The sequence below is a fragment of the Pteropus vampyrus genome, unplaced genomic scaffold, assembly GCF_000151845.1.
Source record: "Pteropus vampyrus isolate Shadow unplaced genomic scaffold, Pvam_2.0 Scaffold16, whole genome shotgun sequence".
Taxonomy (NCBI): Eukaryota; Metazoa; Chordata; class Mammalia; order Chiroptera; family Pteropodidae; genus Pteropus; species Pteropus vampyrus.
Window position 1 is genome coordinate 885,796 of NW_011888797.1, and position 7,300 is coordinate 893,095.

A 7,300-nucleotide genomic window follows, 5' to 3' on the forward strand; every position below is an offset into this window, starting at 1 on the left:
AGTACAAATCCCTCAGTATAGTGCTATAATTATTATTTCATATAACTTTGTCTTTTAAAGAAGCTGAGAGAAGAGCAAGTATATATTTATAATTTTTGTTATATATGTTATATTAAATCTTACTGCTTCAAGATTTTCTCTTTACCTTTGGCTTTCATCATTTTTACTATGATATGTCTATTTGTGAATCTCTTTATGTTTATCCTCCTTGGAGTTGTTGAGCTTTCTTGACATGTAGATTATTATTTTTTAATACATTTAGGGAATTTCAGCCATTAAGTCTTCAAACATTTTTCTGCTTTTTTCTCTCCTCTCTTTCTGGTATTCCCATGTTGGTGTGGTTGGTGGTATCCCAGTCTTCTCTGAGGGTCCATTCACTTTTCTTCGTTCCTTTTTCCTCTGCTCTTCAGATTACATGAACTATTGATCTATTTTCAAATTCACTGGTTCGTATTTCTGATAGTTCAAATCTACTGTCTAGCCCCTCTAGTGAATTTTTCATTTCAGTTTTTGTAATTTTTCAACTCCATGATTTCCATTTGGTTATTTACCATTTCTCTTTATTTATTTATTTAGTGAGAAGTTGTCACCATACCTTCCTTTAATTCTTTAATAAATTCTTTAGTTCCCTGAATCTATTTATAATGGCTACTTTGAAGTCATTTGTTAATATGGCATCTAATGTCTTTCACAGGTATTTTATTTTGTCTACTTTATTTATAGCGTCTGGGTCATGTTATCCAGCTTCTTTGCATGTCTTGCAATTTTTCATTAGAAACTGTACATTTTAGGTAACATACAGTAAAAATTCTAGGTACGCCTAAACCCTGCCAACCTGCAGTTTGTTACTGTTATTCACATGTTTGTTTAATGATTGGCTGGATTATTATAGTGAAGTCTATTCCACCCTGCAGTGTTAAGTGTCTGATGTTGTTCCTCAAGGAGGTGCAGCTTTGCATATGTATGCTCACAGTCACTCTGGTATGACAGTGGTTTTGGCAGGACTCTCTTTGCTGCCTTTTTCTCTAAGCACGCCAAGCTGTTTTCAACAGCGCCCTAGTGCTTAAATTGTGCTATAGACTAATCCAATTAAATTCAGGTTCCTTGAAGGAGTAATTCAGTGGTTGAAATTTGTTCTAGCCACTTGTAGATTCCTCCAAACTATCTCTTTCCTAGAGTCTCTGCTTCTCCTGCCAGGCAAAATCTCGGCCTAAGCTCTGGAGCTGGAGCTATAGACAGTAACGCACTTCTGAGTGGTACTTCCATTTTAAGAGCTGAGTACTCATTGAAGGGAGGGAGGAGTGAGGGTGGACAGTAGCTTCCAATCTTCTTAAGTTACCTCACCTAAAATGAAGTTATCACCTTACAGGCCACAGCCAGGGTGATCAAGGCCACAGTATTCTCAACAGTGCCACACACAAAATAGATTTCAACTCACGAATGTGGTTTGGGCAGAAGAAGGGAGCCCCACTTCTTGACTACACTCTCAGAATTTAGCCTCAGCAACAGGTACCTGGGGAAGGATGAGGAATGCTGATGTCCTGCCCTTGCCAGATGACAGCCCTCTGACTAGGAGCTGGGGAGAGAGCAAGCCCTGTGTTTTTGTTTGTTTTGTTAAGTTCCCATCTTGATGAATTGGGATGGGAAGTGAGGTTATGGATCTCTGTTCAGAAGCCATAGAGTCTCACTGTTCTTAACAAAATACAGATTTTCTTGAATACACATTTCTTTACTGTATATCCTTAGGACCACTTTGAAAGACATTAAATGACTAATTTTAATGATTTTCACCAGTTTTGTTGGAGAGTAGGTCCACTGAGCTCCTCATACAGTCATGCCAGAAGCCTCTCTGGTCAATTGATTAACAAAAGTGGCAAGGTAATTCAATAAGGAAATTAGAGTGCTTGCTTAGGCAGCACAGATACTAAAACTGGAAACTAGAATCGTTTTTCAAAAATGGTGCTGGACAATGGATATGGAAAAATTACACTCAACCTTCCTCATACCATATACAAAATAATTTTAAATAAATTATATAATAAAACATAGGAAAATCTCTGCATGACTATGACTTTGGGATACACAAAGATTGCTTAACTAGGACACGAAAAGCATGAACATACACCAAAAAAAATTGTTAATTCGGACTTCATCAAAATTTATTAAAGCTTCTCCTTCAAAAGACACTGTTAGAAAAATGAAAAGGCAAGCCAAAGACTGTAAAAATAACTTTCCAAACCATAAATCTGATAAGAAACTTGTTTTCAAGATATATAAAGAACTATTTCAACTCAATATTAAGAACATAAACAATTTAAAATGGGCAAAAGTTTGAACAGACACTTCACCAAAGAGGGTATGCAAATGGCAAATAAGCAAATGAAATGATGCTCGATACCATTAGTTTTCAGAGAAATGCAAATTAAAATCATAATGAGATACTTTTTATCTGTACACTTGTTGGAATGGCTAAAATTAATAAGATTGGTGATACTATACATGCAAGAATGTGGAGCGACTAGAATATTTATACATTGCTGATAGGAAGTTAATAAGGCATAGCCATTTTGGAAAGCAGTTTGAGGAATTTTTTAAGAGTTAAACATACGTGTAATATACCATGCAATAATCCCACTCTTAAATGTTTACCACTTTTACAAGAGAAATAAAAACACGAAGACTTGCATGCAAATGTTCATAGCTTTATTCATTATAGCCATTATAGCCAAATGTCCATCAACAGGTGAATGGATAAACATTGTGGTATATCTATACAATGGAATACTACTCAGCAATAAAAAGGAATAAATATATAAATGAAAGAAGCCAGGTACAAGATTGTGTACAATTCTGCTTATAAGAAATTCTAGTAGAGACAAAGTTATAGTGATAGGAAGCAAATCAGCGGCCATGTAGGGGTCAGACTGTTCAGTAGGGACTGACTGCAAAGAGGAATGAGGGGTCTTTGGGGAATGATGGAAATATTCTACATCATTATCGTAATTCTAGTTCTATTACTGTATGTCCATCAAACTCATCTAACTGTGCCCTTAAAGTGGATGAATTTATTATATGTAAATTATATCTCAATAAAGTTTTTTAAGAGAAACAGAAGGAAAATATTAAATGTCTTTCTAGTAGGAAAAGATCATTGAGATTAAGCTACTCAGTTTTAATGCATTGTATAAACTAATATGCTGAATATCAGAGATTCTGAAATTATGTTAGCAGATAACAAGTGAAAATTTTCTTGTATTAGTCATTTTCTTTCAGTTATAAAACCAACATTTCTCTTAAACCAGATTTGTGGAAATTAGGTTTAAAAATAATCATTATTTCAGCTGGGTATTATTTTTCCTTGTTAATTAAAAAAAAGTATTAAAATGTCATAGCTAATAAAAGCTGGAGTTTTATTCAGCAGATATTCACTTATTTCTCCTTGGGACAGAGTATACTTCCCACCCCCATTTCCTTCATGCTTGGCCATGTGACTTGGTTTGGCCTCTGAAATATAAGCACGCAGGATGTTTGCAGAGTTTTAAATGTGCCTACAAAGTTCGGCTTGCTCTTGAACTCAAACATCAACATGTGAATACAACCTAGGTACCTTGTGCCCCTTCAAACTGGACCTCAGAATGAAGTTGTCTCTGAACTTGTTTCAAAGCCTAAACTGAACCACAGCCTAAAGTAGAGCCACTTATGAGTGAGTGAGAAAATTAAAAGTTTTCCTTGGTATGATTATGAGTTTGGTGGAGGTTTGTTACACATTGCTATGGCAATAGCTGACTAACACAATAGGCAACATCTGTGGAGAATTTACAATGAGCACTGAGCTAAAAACTTCACATGTACTACCCATTTAATTATCGCAGTGAATCTGTAAGGGAGAATACTTTTGTCTTTTTCTAACACATGGTAAAAATGAAGCATGAAGGTTAATCGCATTATCCAAAACTCAGAGCTAGTAAGTGACCAAGGAGGATTTAAACCCAGGATATTATAACTCTAGTACTCACTCTCTATTCACTGTGCTGCATTAGTTAGATGGAGAATTTAACCAGTGCCCGAAATGTTAACAGTAGAGTGTTACCAGTAATTTAAAAATAAAATTTTACTCAAGATGGTATTTTCATATGTAAGAAAATAGCTTATGATCAGACTGCAGAAAATGCACTGATTGTCAAGACCCAACTGGGTTTAAAATTTTTATCCTAGCTAATGGTTGATAACACTCTAAATAATGGTTTATAACTCCCTTCAATTCCCACATACTCTATCCTTCCCACCTAACCTGCCAATCTTTATTTTTGTATCTAAACAACCATCTATTTACCCTAGCTCGTAGGTTGTCAGTGGCTGGGAAAATTGCACTGCCTTGACTCCATTACAGTGTTATTCAAAATTCTGATAAAACCCTCCGTATTGCTTCGTATAATACTGCACTTATCCATGCCCATTCCTTTTATGATTACCCACAATATCCATTCCTAACTTTAATCACTAACAACCCCTAACTTCGGCATTATCCCCTCAGAAGATCTGCCTCCAGTTTCACAGAGAATATTCATGAAACATGAAATTTATCAACTTTTCTCCTCTCAGCCTTGCACCCTACTTTACCTCTCACTACTCCTTACTTTCAAACCTGAGATGACTACTCCCACCCCCATATTCTTGATTCCCTTTCTTCCTACCTCCACCTTGTCGTAGTCATTTAACATCTTCCTTTTCACTTTCTACTGGGAAACCTACATACTCATTTCTCCCACCTCTTACGTCAACCTCCCACAAACCTTATTCTCCCACAAAACCAACTCATATTTCTTGCTTTCACTATGAAACTTCTGGGCAAAGCAATCTACATCAGCTATCTTCGCTTTTCCACCTCCAATTCAATCTTTAATGCACTGCGACTTGGCTTTGCCTTCTATGATCTTTACCAAAATTATTCTCTCAAAACACACAGTTTCCAAATTGCCCAAGTCAATGGTACCTTCTCAGTTATCATTTTAATCAAGTACTTCTGCAGTTTTAAATGACGCTGAGCTAGATACATCAACTCTGTGCCTCCGCACTCACCCATACCTGTTTCTCAGCCTGTGTTCCCCATTATGGTTGTCAGTACCACTGTCCATTCAGTCACCCAACTTGGAGGTCTGAAAGTCAACATATTCTTCTCCTCCCTCACCATACTAGACTCAACATATCCAAGATTCTAACCTCTGTTATTATTATCTTAGTTCACATCTCATAATCTCTCAGCTGGACGGCTCGAAAAGTCTTCTGATTGTCTTTCTGGAAAATAGTCTAGCTCACGTTCAATCCACTCTCCACATTCTTAAAAATAATCATTCAAAAATAAAAATTAAAGCAAGTAACACATCTCATCTCCCTCCCACATCTTTCCCCCATGCTTAAAACCCTTCGATGAGTTCCAAAGGGAATTCAAGGTGTTTTGACGGCTACTTCTATAGCATTATCTCCTAATCATCGCCCCGTACCATATCCTAGGCATCTTACATTTCATTCATGCAAAACTTCTTACAATTTTCCAATACAAGTCATGTTGTTTAATGCCTTAGTGCCTTTGGTTGTACTGCCCTCTCTATGTGAAGCACTACTAATACTTCTCCTCAACCTTGTTTATCGGAAGAGAACCTAACACTTTGAATACTCAAATTAAGCATCAACTCTCCATGAAGCATTTTTTGCTCCCTATCTCATATCAATTTTATCTTCATGTCCACAACAATGTCTGTACTTATTTCTATAGTCGTATTTGCTTTACATGTCTGTCTCCACCTACCAGACTTTAAGAGTCTTGGAAATTATACCTTTGTTACCTATGTATGCCCATGCTCAGCATTATGGCTAATACGGAGTGCATCCTCAATGTATGCTGAAATTCTTTCCCCCTTCGTTCCTTTAACATCATCCTTTATTTCTGTCCCTATTTGTATAACCAATTTCAGCATTTTTCTTAAGTGTTTTTCAACGTCTCGGGTCTTTGCTTTTTCTTCTCTTTCAGTTTTATCAATTCAACTATCCTGGACGATCTTGTCCCTTCCCATCTACTTTGCTGCCTCCAATGAACAATAATTTCCATAATCTACAACCCTCAATTTCTAACTAAACTACAGTCTCACAGACATTCTAGTCTTCTCAATAATTATAATTCATTTATTGAAAAACTGCTACATGCCAGCAATTGTACTGGAACACATATCCATTAATATATGTGTTCTCATTTAATCATCACAGCAATCTTATAAAGTCGGTACAATTATTCCATTTTAGAATAGACAAATTTACATAATTTGAAATTTATATAAGTTGCCCAATGTTATATAGTTAGAAGGTATTAAAGCTGGGATTTAAGCCCAGTGAGTAAAAGCACCATTTTGCTACAATATGTACTACTTCTTACCAGATTTCTCCAAATCAACATGTTCAACACTTATTTTATTACTTCCAAACCCAAATCATTCCTGCTTCTATGATTCTTGCCTCCATTCATGGCATTACTATTATGAGGAACAATACCGAAGTCTTCCAAGTCATATTTAATTCCTCCATCTAACTTCCCCATATTCATTTGGTCACTCAGCTATAGCCTACATCTAAAAGTCTCTGGAATCACAACTGCCTCTTTATTGCAGTGTTCCAGTAGCTATCTCACTGTTCTCCACAGTCCTGCCCCCTCCAACTTAAATTCCATTTATTTAAGAGATTTTGTAAATGAATCTGACTTCTAGACATGATCTCTGCCTGAGCAAATATGGCCAATTCCCTTCTCTACTTCCTAAGATTTCAATTAACATGGCCAATAAAACTATTTTAAAATTAGTGTAAAAGTAGAACTGGAAACTACAAAGAATGACATATTACATCACAAAACTGCAGAACTTTTGCAAGCTTATAGTGCCAATAGGACCTAATTGAAGAAAATATTGTCCGAGATTCACTTATAATTAAGAAGTAAATTATCTGGAAGCCAAGTAAAAAGAACTAGCAGAATCCCATGAATATGATCAAATTTGGAGATGTGAGGCTGAAGGAGAAAACAGGGTGTTCCGAAACTACATGATTCAACATAGTATTGTAGCTGAGGGCCCAGGTGGACATCAGACAGCAACCTCCCATATGAGGGCAGACATTCTGCTCTCTGGGTGGTCTAAGGTTACCTTCTGCACTTCAGGCAAAGGTTAAGAACCACTTCCCTCACCCAATTTGGAAAGGGTATTCACATACTCTAGGTCTCTCTCCAAAATTTCCCTCTCAATCTCTTAGACTTTTACAC

At 36.3% G+C, this 7,300-nt stretch overlaps 1 protein-coding gene across 1 annotated transcript in view; it reads right to left on the minus strand.

Annotated features, from left to right (window-relative positions):
- Positions 1 to 7,300, minus strand: part of ANKS1B (ankyrin repeat and sterile alpha motif domain containing 1B) — an 874,817-nt gene that overhangs the window by 711,475 nt on the left and 156,042 nt on the right. The gene's annotated exons all lie outside the window — the stretch shown is intronic.